We start from the raw sequence: 13944 nt of genomic DNA on the forward strand, positions 1-13944 counted from the left end.
AGATTACCAAAAATACCCACCTTGTAACCACTTTGTTATGGTGCATATTTAAATGTATGGGCTTTTTAATCATGCGAAGCAATCTAACACAGGTTCAGGACGATTAAAAGTATAAAGGTACTGTTTTAGCATTTGGTTGTTCAGGTTTGGAATCCTCCACTAAAGTAACAGACTGTAGAGCTCATATCTGCTATGGAGGTGCATTGTGCTGTGAGTCATTTCGGCAACGACACCTCCCTGGAATAATAAGTGTAAGACTTGCTGATCTGAGTGTTCTGAAGTGACCCCTCACTCTGTGGAGTTGTAGCATTATTATGCAGTGGAGTCGTCCCAGCTCCACCCGCAGCTACAGGTCTGAGCCTCGGCCTCACCTCTGCCATCAGCTGATAATGACTGGGAGTCTGCACCAGCAGGGCACAGCTGGTCTTGTCCCTCCAGGTGTAGAATTGATTAAAGTCTGCCAGGGTTTACTGCTACATTAGTACCCAATTCCATGCCAGGTACCCACACTCGACCATTTGTAAGGTAGGCGCAGTTTCTATTTCCTAACTGCGGACCAATATTGTTTAATTTAATTCTTTATAAAAAAAATCAGTGTTCAGCAGTACAATATCAGTGACAGTGTCACCAGATTCCACTGGTGTCCCTAAAAAAGACATTTCACCCATCTCACCCATTCAACTGCTTGAATGGCATGAATACAAGAGCAGTCTGAATATATCTGTCTTTCAACAAAGATTCTAAGATTCTAGACATATGTATTCAGTACATATGAATAGCCTACATATGCAGTAGGGTCCTAGCCAGTTCAGTATTTCTTTTTGACTGCCGTTAGTCTTTTAGTTACAGCCATGGGGTCTTTTCAATTTTCTTTACGGTTTCAGAATTCAGCACAAATAACAGGAAGTGAGAAATGTGCACGCATTCTACAGTGCAATCTAGTCTGCATCATCTCCCAGCAGGCTGTTCTGCATTAAGAGGTTGTTTGTTGACTCCACCGGGCTTGTGTCTTTATTATTTTCTGTGTCTTCCTACGTATTGAGAGCCACTGGTGGAGACTGCAGGAAGTGGTAATAACAACGAGACAGAAAGTCACTGCACCAGCACTCCATTATCCTCAGGTCTGTCCAGTCAGTAGAGCTAATATGTGGCTCTCCGTACACCAGACACCCAACCCCCTACCCACAGGCAGCAGGTGTCTGTGACTCAGTGAGGAAAATGACTCCAAATAATTTTAATAAAGTTTCTGGATTCTACAGTAAATAGGGATGATTCAGGCATCACTTCTACATACGTCTTTAGGTAGATTGTTTGCATTTTTGGTGGGCCAGTTTGTTCTTGGTTGTATGGGTGCTACTATACGTTTTTAAGCTGGTGGAAGGAAATTCAGCCTGGTTTTCTGCCGTTACATTACATTACTTTCTCAGTGTCAGGGTTTCTGCTTGGGCCAGGGAATGTGCAGGGGAACGGGAGGGGTGTTTTCAGGGTTCAGAAGAGCGGGAGGTCACTGTGAATCACACTGCTTGAAAGGATTCGCTCCCCTGCCTTAACAGGCTTGCCTAATGACTGCCCTAATGGAGGACTGCCCTCTCATTAGCCGGACGCGTCGTCAGTGATGTATGCACTGGCCTGGCGGTGAGGCGTGAGGGTCACCTGATCAAGAGCGGGCTTGGAATGATGACTTCACTCTGGCTGGCTTTGGCAGAATAGCGAGCAATTTTCAGTGAAGGCCCTTTTTTTTTACAGTTTTTTCGTCTACATTTATTGACATCATTATAGACAAGTGGGGGAGTGTGAGAACAGGGAGAAAATGATATTTCTTTCTCAAAAAATCCATACGATCCTTGCTGTGCCTTTTCTGATAGAAAACTGAAGGGTGCTCTGATATTATTAGTGCACATTGCCCACGCTCTGTGATGCATTTTTTTTGGCACATGTTGTGGAATCCCCCACAGTTTCTGTCCAGGCATCAGGCACTGCTGCTGTGAACTGGTCTCTCCACAGAGTCCAGGTGGGTTTGTTTGATGTTCAGCCATGCCCGTCTGTGGTCAATGTCCCCTTTCATTGGGTTATTTTGGTTGTTGTTAATGTCATTGTGAATAATATATATTTTTTATTTGAATAGAGTGGGACGCTTGTCAGGTTCAAACTGCTTCACATAAGCATGCATAATAAAAAACTACAGAGAAAATTATAGTAATAGCAGTGGTAGTTTATAAGACCATTATCCCTCTGAACCTCTAATGCGCAGGTTGTGTTCAGAGCCAAATGGAGCACAGAAGTGTACAGAGGAGTGTTCCATTTCTATAAGGGGAGAAAAAGTCTATCTGCAGCACTTTGCCTTGGTTTAATTTTCAAACACTTGATGTGCTCTTATGTAGATATGTACGTCAATGCAAGTACTTAGTGATACACAAGGCACAAATAACAACAGTGTGGTGAGCTAATAAGTTATGATGGGCATCCTTTTAAAAGAGACCTGTAAACACACTTCTGAAGCTTCGCTGGCTGGGATTTTTAATTAGAGAGTTGCCCCTTGGTGCACAGAAAGGAGTACAGTGAGCTGTTTATTCATGCAAGCAGAAGTGAATGGGAGAGTGGGGGAAAGCCTGTGGACTGTGATTTGTGACTAGGCTGAACCATGGCCACAAAAGACCGAGCCATGACTCCTGGTCAGCTGCTTCACTCCTGTCAAATAACTGATGTCACAGTTTTATTACTGAGGCAGTCAGCCAATCAGATTGCCTTGTGTCTTGGCTGGCCCCTTGCAGCCCCCTTGCTCATCCCTATCATGGTGGGCTTGTGTTTGCTCTGCAGGCACACTCATCAGTATAGTGTGTGTATCAGCAGATAAGAGTATAATCAAGAAGTCAGATATGCCAACTATTTAAATATCAGTGCATCTGTGCTGCTTCTGCAGTAATACACAATCTTACAGTCTTGGTTGAATAGATGACCTTGGATGACAGAAAGACAAGTAACATACAAAGTATAAGTGAAGTACGAGTGATTTATCATTAGCTTTATCTGAGCAGCTTATCCATGAGTACATTAGTGATATTGTATGCAATTGATGCTATCTGCTGGATAGGACAAGTACTGTTTTGTGCTTACGTGGTATCTTAGAATTCTTTTTCTGCTGTATGCCTGTGTTACTGTTCTTTTATGAAGAACAGCTTTATACCCACATATGCTGTTGCTTACAAATATGCTGTTGCTTATGGGTATTTTATGCTTTGCCCTTTAACTTTGTCAGAGCATAAAACATGGTCCAAAACATGGTCTGGACTGCGAGTGGACTGTTAGCCATGCAGGCATTCTGGGAAAAATATTCAAAGGGTATAGATAATTATCATACATGTGGGTGGTGTTTACTGTATGATTTGGGTCCTGAATTCATCATCAGTGTGGTATTCCACAGGGAAGCTGATGTCTTCCCTCTCCATCCTATTGGGTCAGAGTAATTTTTCTCTTTTTCGCAAAGCACGAAGAAGTACCTGGCTTGGTTGCACTTGCTTTTTTTTGCTGAGTGTTAATAATGATAAGATGATACAATTTAAAGTTGAAAAACCAGGACAAGATGTTTTTAAATGAATTATGGATGTTTTATAAGTAGGATGGATGACTCTGGTTTTGAGGCTGCTGTGGTTTGCTTCTTTTGTTATGAGCACAGACCTCGCCATTTGTTCCTCCTCTCTGTTATGGGAAAACTGAGGAAAAAATGAAAAAGTAGCTAATATTTATATAGCTATTCCTTGTTGGAACATTCAAGGTCTTTTGCTGTTCTTAAAAGTATAGGCTAGAGCATTGAGCACAAATGCTAGTGCTGTTGCTATTACATTAGTGTCAATGTCTTGATCCTAAATATGCTAATATCTTGACCCTGATGTGATACCACAGTCATGGGCAAGTACATGCACATGGATTCTATGTCACTGTTGCTGGGCTCATTATTTTTGAGTACATTGTCTATTTAATACAGCTTCTTTCTTTTACTAAGGCATGTGGATTAAGTACCTTAGGTAATCAGCCCACCTGGGTATTTCACCCACAACTGTGTAGTTTGAAGCCTTGTTCCTTATGCTCTAGACCACAACGCAGCACCCCGAGCACAGTAGCATAGATCCATTTGAAAGGTGTCAAAAGAACACCCATTTCAGATGTTTATTTATTTATTCAAATATTTATTCATGTCATTATTTTGGATCCTTCTTTTAAAGCACCGTTGCAGATGCCTGACTCGCTGTGTTATTATCCAGCCACCGCCCGCGTGTTTGTGTGATGAGGCGTTTATGGGGAAGCCATAGCAACCAGAGGACAGCATTGGTTGGAAAACAAGATCTCATGCCAGAAGACCTGATAAGTGTAATCTCTAAAAGGGACTTTTCTCATGATGGGACTCAACCCCCCTCTTGCACTGTGCACTTGACTAAAGAATGCTGTTATGTTACTGGGATCAGTCGTACCTGGAGCAGCCCTCTAAGGCGCCTCAACACTGATGTCAGTGGACATTAGGCTCTGGATCAGTATGTGGCACAGTGGTAAGAGCACTGGGCTCTGGATGCAGTGAGTCATGGGTGTAGACCCTATGTGTGCCACTGCTGTCGAATCGATGAAAAAGGTGTTCAACCTCACTTGCTTCGGTATGAAACATGTAATATTTATTGTATAATAATGTAATATGTGCTAATTTTGTAATGATATAATCTCTTATTTTCTGCTGTAAATGTATAATTGGATTACAGAAAGTGTCAGATTTTGTAACGCACAGTTTCCAGTCTAGGATAATTCTGTGTAATTACTTATTTTTTGGAGGGCGGCAAAACGATTTTGAGGAGGCCTCAGCCACGCTAGGCAGTTTGCCGACCCACGCTGCGTGACACGGTTTAAAATGGTGCGCACTGGAGGAAGATGCAGCGAGTCATAGCGGGAATCTCAAAGAGACCCACGGAACCGTATGCACTCTGGGAAACGGGCTTAGAGCCAAAGGCTGCTTGAGCAATGCTGCAGAGACGAGCGGCGATCGATTAAAGAGCAGAGGCGCTGTATGTTGTGCGTTTCCGGCATCTAGCCAGCCCCTCATTAAACTGTAATATCTTCCATCAATATAAAAATTAATCTGCAATTAAACATTTACCGTTTAATTAATGTTAATGTGAGTGTTTTGTGTTGTCCTGTTGTATGAAGGCATCCCTGATTGGGGTGGTGGTTTGATGTGAAAGTAAATAGGCCTATCTTATAGACGTTGCTTGAAATTCACTTATTCAAACATTTTACTTTAATATGGTTTCCTTTTCAGTCTAAGCAGAAGCTTGTGTTTTCCAACATGCAACACTGTAATAACAGCGAGTGAGAATTTTAGTCCCTGTCATAAAATTGTGCAATTGGAAATTCAGGTGTCTTTTGTTTAGCTAGTGGAAATTAAGTGAATTACAAAATAAAAAAATACAATGGGTCACGAACACAAAATGGATCTCTCGGTCTAACATTTTTGTTGTGGACTGCAAAGGATATTTCTTTTGTCTTTGCCATCTAAAGAAAGGTTCAGTGCAGGAAATGGTAGGCTCCAGAGCGCCAGCGTTATGTAAACTGTGTGGGATGCCATTGCAGGTGTCTCTGAGCCTCCATTGCCGTGGGCAACACACGGACAAGCATCATGTGTGTTTTGAAAGCCTATAGTGTGTGCAGGGAGGGCAAAGACATTGGAGACAATTGTGTTTCTTGCCAGGACAATTTTATTTCTTGTGGCCATTCAAATTGATCATATATAAAAATAATTCGGTTGTATTGAATAATAATTCACACATGATAATATTGCACAACACATCCAAAATGCCTCAATATTGACAATAATAATGCATAAATTGTTTATGGAAAATGCATGTAGATGAAAACAAACATATTATTGTGTTGCTTATATTTTTGCCTAGTTATTTATATTAGTGCAATTTTGCGATTATTGATGGCGATTACAGTAAGAGTGGTAAAGGCGGTTACTGTGTAATGTTTGTCTACACTGTAATTAAAACTACATGAGTATGGTTATTATTTCCATATCACAATAATTGACTTTTTTCCTTGAATTTTTTTCCAGTGCTTGTTGTTTGCATATAGTTTTTTTATGCCTTGCCAGTATGTTTTGTACTGTATGTCACCCCAGTAAAGGATTTTCAATGAAGAGAGAGCTGTTGATGTGCTGGGGTCAGATGCCAGGGCACGTTTGAACGAGTCCTCAGCTCCCTGCTCCGTTTGAAGACTGAGGACCCGGCAGGCTTCCAGCTTCTGGCGCTCCAGTGACTGCCCTGCTCCAGTGACCACCACCCCACCCTCCATGTCACAGTCACCCTCTATCTGCTTAGCAATGTGGCGGGGGTGGGGGGGGTGGAGTGGGGGCGGAGGAATGTTTGAGTGACATGCTGGTAAAACATTTGTCATATGCTAAAGGCCATTCACAGAGAGAGCGAAGAGAAGTTCATTTGTGCACTCGTTGTCATAGGAGCACGCTGTGTTCCCTCCCACTATGACTTCTCCGGCCGGAATGTACCAATATGTACCCTCGTTTGCTATAAACGTACCATTCGGTCAGTTATTCCAGGTCAGCGTTTAAATGTTTTATGTTGACCATCACAGAACACGCTTAGAAAAAGGACAAAGCCATGAATGTGAGCCACCATATTGTGGAAAAGGGGAGATTTGCTGTAATTACTCTGTTTGCAATCACATTTTGAAATGGGGTTATTTAAGCAGTAACAATGTGACATGCTGTCATTTGACCTCAGCTATTGACCTGAAATGTGGCCCCCTGCTGCATTGTGGGATTTGAACAGGTGAAGCCACTTAAATTCAGGTGCAGTGAAACTCTTTATTTTTTACTTTTCTATTTTAGGGCTCTGTCCTGTCACAGTATGAATAAAATAAAATAGAAAAATCGTACAGAAATATAAATCCAAAATGTTGAACTTTGACCCCTTCACACAGAAGTTTGGAGCTGTTTTCCCTTTGGCCCCTCAGAAACATTTTTTTCAACAGTTGGCAAAATGGCCTTAATTGTATTGCCTGCCTAGAATGAAAATATCTAAGAATGAGGTAATTGTATAAATAAGCTATGGTGACTGTAATAGACACACACAAACATGACCTTTCTTTCATATTGTCCCTGCATATGCACATGTGCGTGCGTGCTTGTGTGTGTATTTGAGAGAGAAAGAGAGAGTAGAGGGAGACAGAGATAGTGTATGAATGTGAGTGTAGGTGTATGTTTTTGGCAAAGGCAGAGCAATTGTGTGTTGAATGCTGGAAACAGGGACATTGTGTCTTGCTGCAAGCTGGCCTAGTGCCAGCATAAGTTCCAGTCCTTTGCATCTTCGTTCTTGCGCATACAGTGGAAATTGCGGAGCAGTCGGTCGCTGCAAGCCCGTCAGTCTCTGCAGTTGGATTATCTCTTAGTTTACCAGCATGGCCTCCCAGTGTGGGCTGGACGATAACTTCATGGGTCAGGGCTCAGAATGGATTTATTTCACGGGATAATCCTCACTCTTGGTACAGCTTATAACCCTGCGGGGAAAAGAAATATAATTTGAGGGCGGTGAATTGTGTCCCAGGAGCTTGCGGGGGGGGGGGGCTTGTCACCGCCGTCCTCTGGAGAAGACAAACTTCATTTGTCCCAGAAAGAAAATGAAATGAAAGACTGCTAAAGTTCATTTTCCGAAATGAATTGGAAACTTCTATTTTTACTGCCTCTTTTTCACGGTGTCTATTTTCAGATCGTTTCAATGGTGTCAACAGGTCCATTATCAGATAGGTCTTAAAACATACCAAGTGAACAAACCAATTAAGTGTAATTCCTCCTCCGGCAGTCTACTCTCCCCAAAGGCATGGACGCTCAGAAGGTTACCCGCACAGCGCATTGACGGCATCGCGGTTCTCCTGTTGCATAACCCACTTTGGGCTCTGTGTACCATTTGTACCTGCAGATCAGTCCAACTGTATGAATCTTGCTGTGGTTCGGGTTTTCGTCCTGTCAGAAACTTGCAGCTGAATCTCTGGTACCCTGGCTTGTCTCTCAGCATGGCTTGGGCATTCAGGCTGGGCAGGGCGCCCAGGGCTAGTTTCATTTGCCGCTTACTGTGTTCTGTAATGCTCCTTTGTGCTCCTTCACCGGCATGGCTATACAGCCGTCACAGGGCGCTCCATTCTCACAGTCAGTGTTCAGTAACACACCAGATCTGCCACTGTGGCCTTGCTCTGTTCCTCTATCCGTTGCCATCTTTAAATCAGGAGAAAACAAACACATTCAGCAGTGTGGAGTCTCAGCTTACCGTCAGAGCTTTGACCCTCGGGACTGACAAACAGAAGCAGGAAGCTGCTGAGTAGTACTCTGAAAGGTTTTGCAGTGGCAAGAGGCATAAGCTCTTGGCATCTAATGTAGAAAAACGGGGTAGCAGATTCTCTCTTCATTTAACATTCGTCCCCTGAATTATTGCGAAGCAGTAGTTCAACATGTTTCAAATGCTCAGGCTGAAGTAAGTGATCTCTGGAACTCGCTTGAAAATTGTAAAGGAACAATATGTTCGCTAAATCAGGCAGTGGGACCATCGCTACTGTATAAAGGGGTATGAGCGATATGGAAGCGCTATAACTTTTTCCTGCCTTTCTGTCAGATGTAGCCAGTAAGATACAGACTGTGAGTATGCGACACCTCAGGAAGAACAGTGCTATTAGATGCTAAATCTCCATCATCAGACCTGGTTTTGTGGTACCCAATGTAGTTTAACAGAATGCCTTTTTTAAGATGTTGCATATCTGTTTTGCGTGCAACAATGCAATATGCATCACAGTTTACATCACACAACTCTTATTTTCTGCTTCTTGCCGTTTTTTAATCAGCACAGCGAGCTGATTCTCAGCAGGTTAATGCCATGATTAACTTCAGCTCAAGGTGTGAAAATGCTGGTGCATCACTGAGCTTCAGTGGGTATTAACTGAAAACACTTGAGCTCCAGCATTATGTGCGATGTTATTAAATATAAATATGATTTCTGTCATACCTAAACCTTTGAGGTTTCGATTAAATTCAGGACAAAATAATCAAAATAACGGCCTCTGTGAATGTTGGCTTTCAGGTCTAGAGATTCTTTTAATTCTTTGTTCTGAAGCATTACCTCCGAAGCCCTTTCAAGTGGAAATGTACAGTAGGTTGTTCCAGTCTTGGTGTGGCGTGTAGAGAGAAGGGTGCACACTACACTATGAAGATGCGTCAGTCACAAAGCTGTGGATAACCACTGTCATGAGTCACCCGCTCTTCCACTGGAGTGTGCCTCTGATCATCTGCACAACTGAGGAACAAAGATGTGCAGCCATTTATGAGCTCCCGCCTGGGGAGGATTTTTCCAGTACAGAGAGTCATCTCTCGGGAAAATTCAAGTCTGTCTTTGCCTTTTAGATCCAAGCTCATTACATACCTCAGCAAGCTTGGATACTTTGCATTTGTGTTTGTTTTCATTATAATTGCCTCAGAAGATTGCTTTTTTTTTTGCAGCTCTTGTTTCTTTTTTCCGTTTCATTTTGTTGAATCCTCACACAATGAGATTCAATAGCTTTTTATGTCTCATTCCATTTAGACTAGCAAAAAGAAAATGGAAAAACATTTACACGACATCTGGTGAGTAACATCATTAGAAAACTAAAATAATGGAGGCTGCTCACTGCCATTAATGGTCATTAACAAAGCTGGTTACAAACTCAGTCTTCAGAAGCACAAGGGTGAACTGTGGTTTATATCTGAGCTGTCCTTAGTCATTTCTCATCTTCTTCATTTGTCCTCACTGTTGCTGTATTTGACCTTCCGTAAGTGGTGTTTTCAGGCCAGGCTGTGGAAGACTGTAGTTTGATTATACCAATCTCTTCGCTGTCCAAGTTTTATGTCAGAAGGGTTGTGAAAAGTCAGCAGGTAACAAACTCACAGCTAAAGCATATATAGGCTTCTGCTCTATCCTTGCTGTGCTTTGTGTAATAACACATGGGGCTGTAGAGTGAGCTTTAGGAATTGCCCCTCTGAACAGACTCTACTTTCCCTGCAGACCCTAATTTCCTGCTCCAAGCATTAGGCCATGGAGGCTTTGCCTCAGATAGGAGACTGTGAACTCCAACCTTATACCCACCCAATGGTTTACCGTAATGATGCACCAGAAAGTCCAGTGTACCGTGCAGAGCATACCCATTGAGTCGGCAGTATGTGTACTTAGTAGGCCCACAAACCACACACTTCAGGATACATCCATCTATGCAGTTAAATGTATGTATTCATAATATCTAGTTTAGTTGAGTTTAGGTTTATTATCTCTTTTTCAAGAGGAACCTGGCCATATCAACAGTGCTACAAGGACAATGTCAGAAACAGGATAATACAAATTAAATTATATAGTAATAACACAATACCAACATAACTAATAAAATAAACTTGCTATGCCATGCTGATCTCAGCATTAATTATATCGTTAGTTCTTGGTTTAATTAGAGATATGAAATATTCATCTTGTTACAGGAAGCAGGTACTGGAATGCCTTTCAATTAATTTAAATCGCACTACATAATAACAGTTTCACTCTTATGCCAAAATAAAAACTGATGTACAAACCAAATTGTGAACTCCGTGTGCTGTTACCCCATTTGCAGGTATACTTTCATGATGCATCTCCCACTTAAAGCTTGTTCTTCTTCCTTATTCAGTAGTTAAAGTGGCTGCTGGCTACAAAAGAAAGTTGCTCATATTTGTTTACCTAACTAGATGTGTTCTGGGTTTGTTGTAATTACTGTATTTGAATTATGTTACCCTATGGAAGCAAAGGTATTAATTATTAGTGATCCCACTGCAGATCTGCTAAATGCAGCCAGGGTTTTAATGCAGCCAGCTAAATTGTGTTTGTTTTGTTTTTGATTTAAAGGAACCCTTGAGCATTTGAAAATGAGTCACATAGCTACCACACTTTTAAGTAAGCCTCTATGCCCCTGTGCTTAAGCAGTAGGTTCTTTCCGTGTTTAATCAGCCAAAGCACGGAAAGAACCGATGACCCATGGGTGGAAGTCTTGTAAGTCTTCCAGAGATTTTGCTACGGCATGAAAGCACCTTCCCCCGCACCACCCCTGCTAAATGGAGGGGAAGAAAGGACGACACCCAATGTTTCTTCTAATCGAAATTAATAAACATCCAGGGCTCTCTGATGTTGGAACAGTCATTACACCAACAGCAGCAGCGAATGTGATTTAGGATTTTAGATCAGATAAATATGCCACTCTTTGAGGACTGGCTCTGACAAACAGGGCGTAGCTTGTCAGTTCCAATGTGTTCATCGATCTCAGCCGAAGCGCATTTGGTGGTGCATTTCACCGTGGTTTAGGTTCAGTTCGTTATAACTGGGATTATTGCGGCCGGGAAGTCACTGCAACTGGGGCCACTTCCTGCCCTGTCTGCCCACAACGGACTACATGCGGAAGTGTGGCTGTGATGTCTTCATGCTATCTAGAACTGAAACATGCTTCATGGGATATAATGGTCCACTCTGGACTCACTTCTGTTGGTGACAGACAACAAAAGAGGCTTAAGGAATGGACTGAATACGGTTGTTTGTGAGTGGCACGTTCTTTTCTGCTGGTAGCATAAAATATGTGTGAACCCCCCTTCCGCTGCTTAATGTAGCTGGTCGGTACTGCATCTTTTTCACATATGGGCCTTTCCTGGTTTTTAACTGAGTTTAGAATCAGCCCATTGAAACTTGCTCATTCTTTATAGACAAGATAGAGACACCGGATGTTATCTATTATTCTTCTGTATTTTTGTCACCTTCTTCTGTCCATTCGCGCAGCAGGATATTTACTGGAGCAATTCAGGCTAACGGCCCTTCTGAGGAGTGTGACAGCATTACTCCTACTGCTACTGAAAATGAATGTGTGGCATTTGGGCCGCCAGCCCAGCTGCTTAGCTACAGCAGCTCTCTGCGGCCTGGCAGACCAATCAGATTTGCTGTTCTAGGCAACCAGTCACTTTTTATTTGTTTGGAAAAAAAAAAAAAAACATAAATAATCAAGCCAGACAGACAACCTTCGTTTCATTGCGGTTTGAAAGCACAATGAATAGACTGTTATCATAGCTTTGTTTCAGTTTGCACATTAACTTTTCTGGCCTTTCAGTACTGGTTTGCATGTCATCAAGGCATTTTAAATATGGACTCCGTTATTATTGATGTTTAAGAAAAAGTAGGCTTGTACAATAACAAGGCAATTTATTCTAACCAGCCATTTTGTTCCACTGCTCATGAATGAAATAAAGATTCCTGGGAAGTCTTATCGGGGTTATAAATATGAGGCGGTACTGGCCATGCACGAAATCTGCAGCTTTAGCCTTTTGGTGAGCAGTGGCTTTGTACCTTAATTTATTGTGATATTGCATCATAAGCTGATCCAACCTGTGATATCAAGGGAGGCTTAATGTTATGAAACATGACAAATCCTGTTGCATTTTCACTGCTCTTCCCTGTCTGTTAGGATTAAATGGCTCTACACAAATGTCCCTTGGCCCTTTTCAAAGGGGACATAGTTTCAGAAAGGCGCAGGAAGGAATTCTCACTATTGAAATGGCTCTTTGTTTCTCTGCACCGATTCCTTTTGTATGTGACCTAAAAGATATTGGCAAACTTCTCCATGTCATTTTGTTTGAAAAAGTGACTCCCAGAAAAAAATGTAATAATTGTTCTTTGTTGTTATTTTGGCAGTGCAATATGCATGACAAAGTCAGCTCGAAATGTCAAGTGGTATCAGGGCAAGAGAGGCCACTCTCTGAGTCCAGGAGACACCAGGAACTGTACTGAAGGCCTGACCCGCATTTCTCCTGAAAATCAATCACCCTCTTTACCTGCCAGTAGTTTAATCAAGATCACGGCCTTTCTTCTGTCATTGGATGATGGATGAGATCTGCTTTGTAAATGCTTTGTAAGGTTATTCAAAAGCCAGAGCTCCCGTGTTTGTCAGTTTTTTTTTAAATAAATATAACATATAACCCTTTTGGGTTGAAGGCATGTACACTCCTGAGGGCAGTTCTGAAATATGTCCAAGAGAAGGCCAAGCTGCTATTTGTATATGTTTCAGTATATGTTTAGCATCCATATCACGTGTAATACTGTAAGCAATGCAGTGACATTTATGACATGTTGTATAGTATTAACATGTTGGTTGTTGTGTTTTTGTTAGGGTGAGCAGAATCTTCTTATTGACTAGATTTATCAGTATGCTCCTGCCGAACCACCTTTACTCATTAAATTCAGTAACGCTCTCTGGCGTTTTGATTCGTACTGATTGAGTGACGGCCGGGGCTATATGCAGAATCTGTGCGGATGGCAAGGCCTTTAATCATCAATTCAGTTCATCCATCCATGGCTGCACTGCAGAGGATTCGGAAATTGAATAAATTGAATGTGCAATTTTAAGCAGACCTCCTGGGGAACAGTCGCAAATTGATCTCTGTTGTATTCAGAGTTTTGTGTACATGTCCATAATTTAACTCTGAGCGTGTCAGACAATGCCCCCACCAATCCTGTTCCTCCCAGTTCCGGCCTGACACCTCCCTCCTGTGGGGGCAGCGTGAAAATGACATTCATGTGACATCCACCATTAACGTGATTGACAAATACTGTTATTGCAGAGACAACTGACACAACTGGAGGCTTCTTGGATTTGCTGTTGAGCACTGAGGGCTGTAAGTTTGATACTGTAATGTTGAGGCTTTATAGAGGATTGCACAGAACTGCTGATTGGAATTATTGTTATTCTTTTGGGCGGTTTGACCAGTAGGATTTCAGTTATGCTGGTTGAACTTGGTTAGATTATAAATGCTAATGCATTAATGTTTTAATTATAAGGATGAGTCCTTTTTGTATTCCCCTTAACTTGGTT

The 13944-nt window shown here is 42.0% G+C and overlaps 1 protein-coding gene across 3 annotated transcripts in view; it reads left to right on the top strand.

Moving 5' to 3' along the window:
- The window catches only part of LOC135255333 (FERM domain-containing protein 5), a 90162-nt gene that overhangs the window by 30848 nt on the left and 45370 nt on the right, over positions 1-13944 (top strand). The window contains exon 1 of one of the 3 annotated variants that reach the window (XM_064336358.1): positions 11368-11625. The exons of the other annotated variants lie outside the window; for them this stretch is intronic. The gene's annotated coding sequence lies outside the window, so the exon portion shown is untranslated. Of the gene's footprint in view, positions 1-11367; positions 11626-13944 lie in introns of those variants that run through there. 3 annotated transcript variants of the gene reach the window in all.

The sequence above is a fragment of the Anguilla rostrata genome, chromosome 5 (assembly GCF_018555375.3).
Source record: "Anguilla rostrata isolate EN2019 chromosome 5, ASM1855537v3, whole genome shotgun sequence".
Lineage (NCBI taxonomy): Eukaryota > Metazoa > Chordata > Actinopteri > Anguilliformes > Anguillidae > Anguilla > Anguilla rostrata.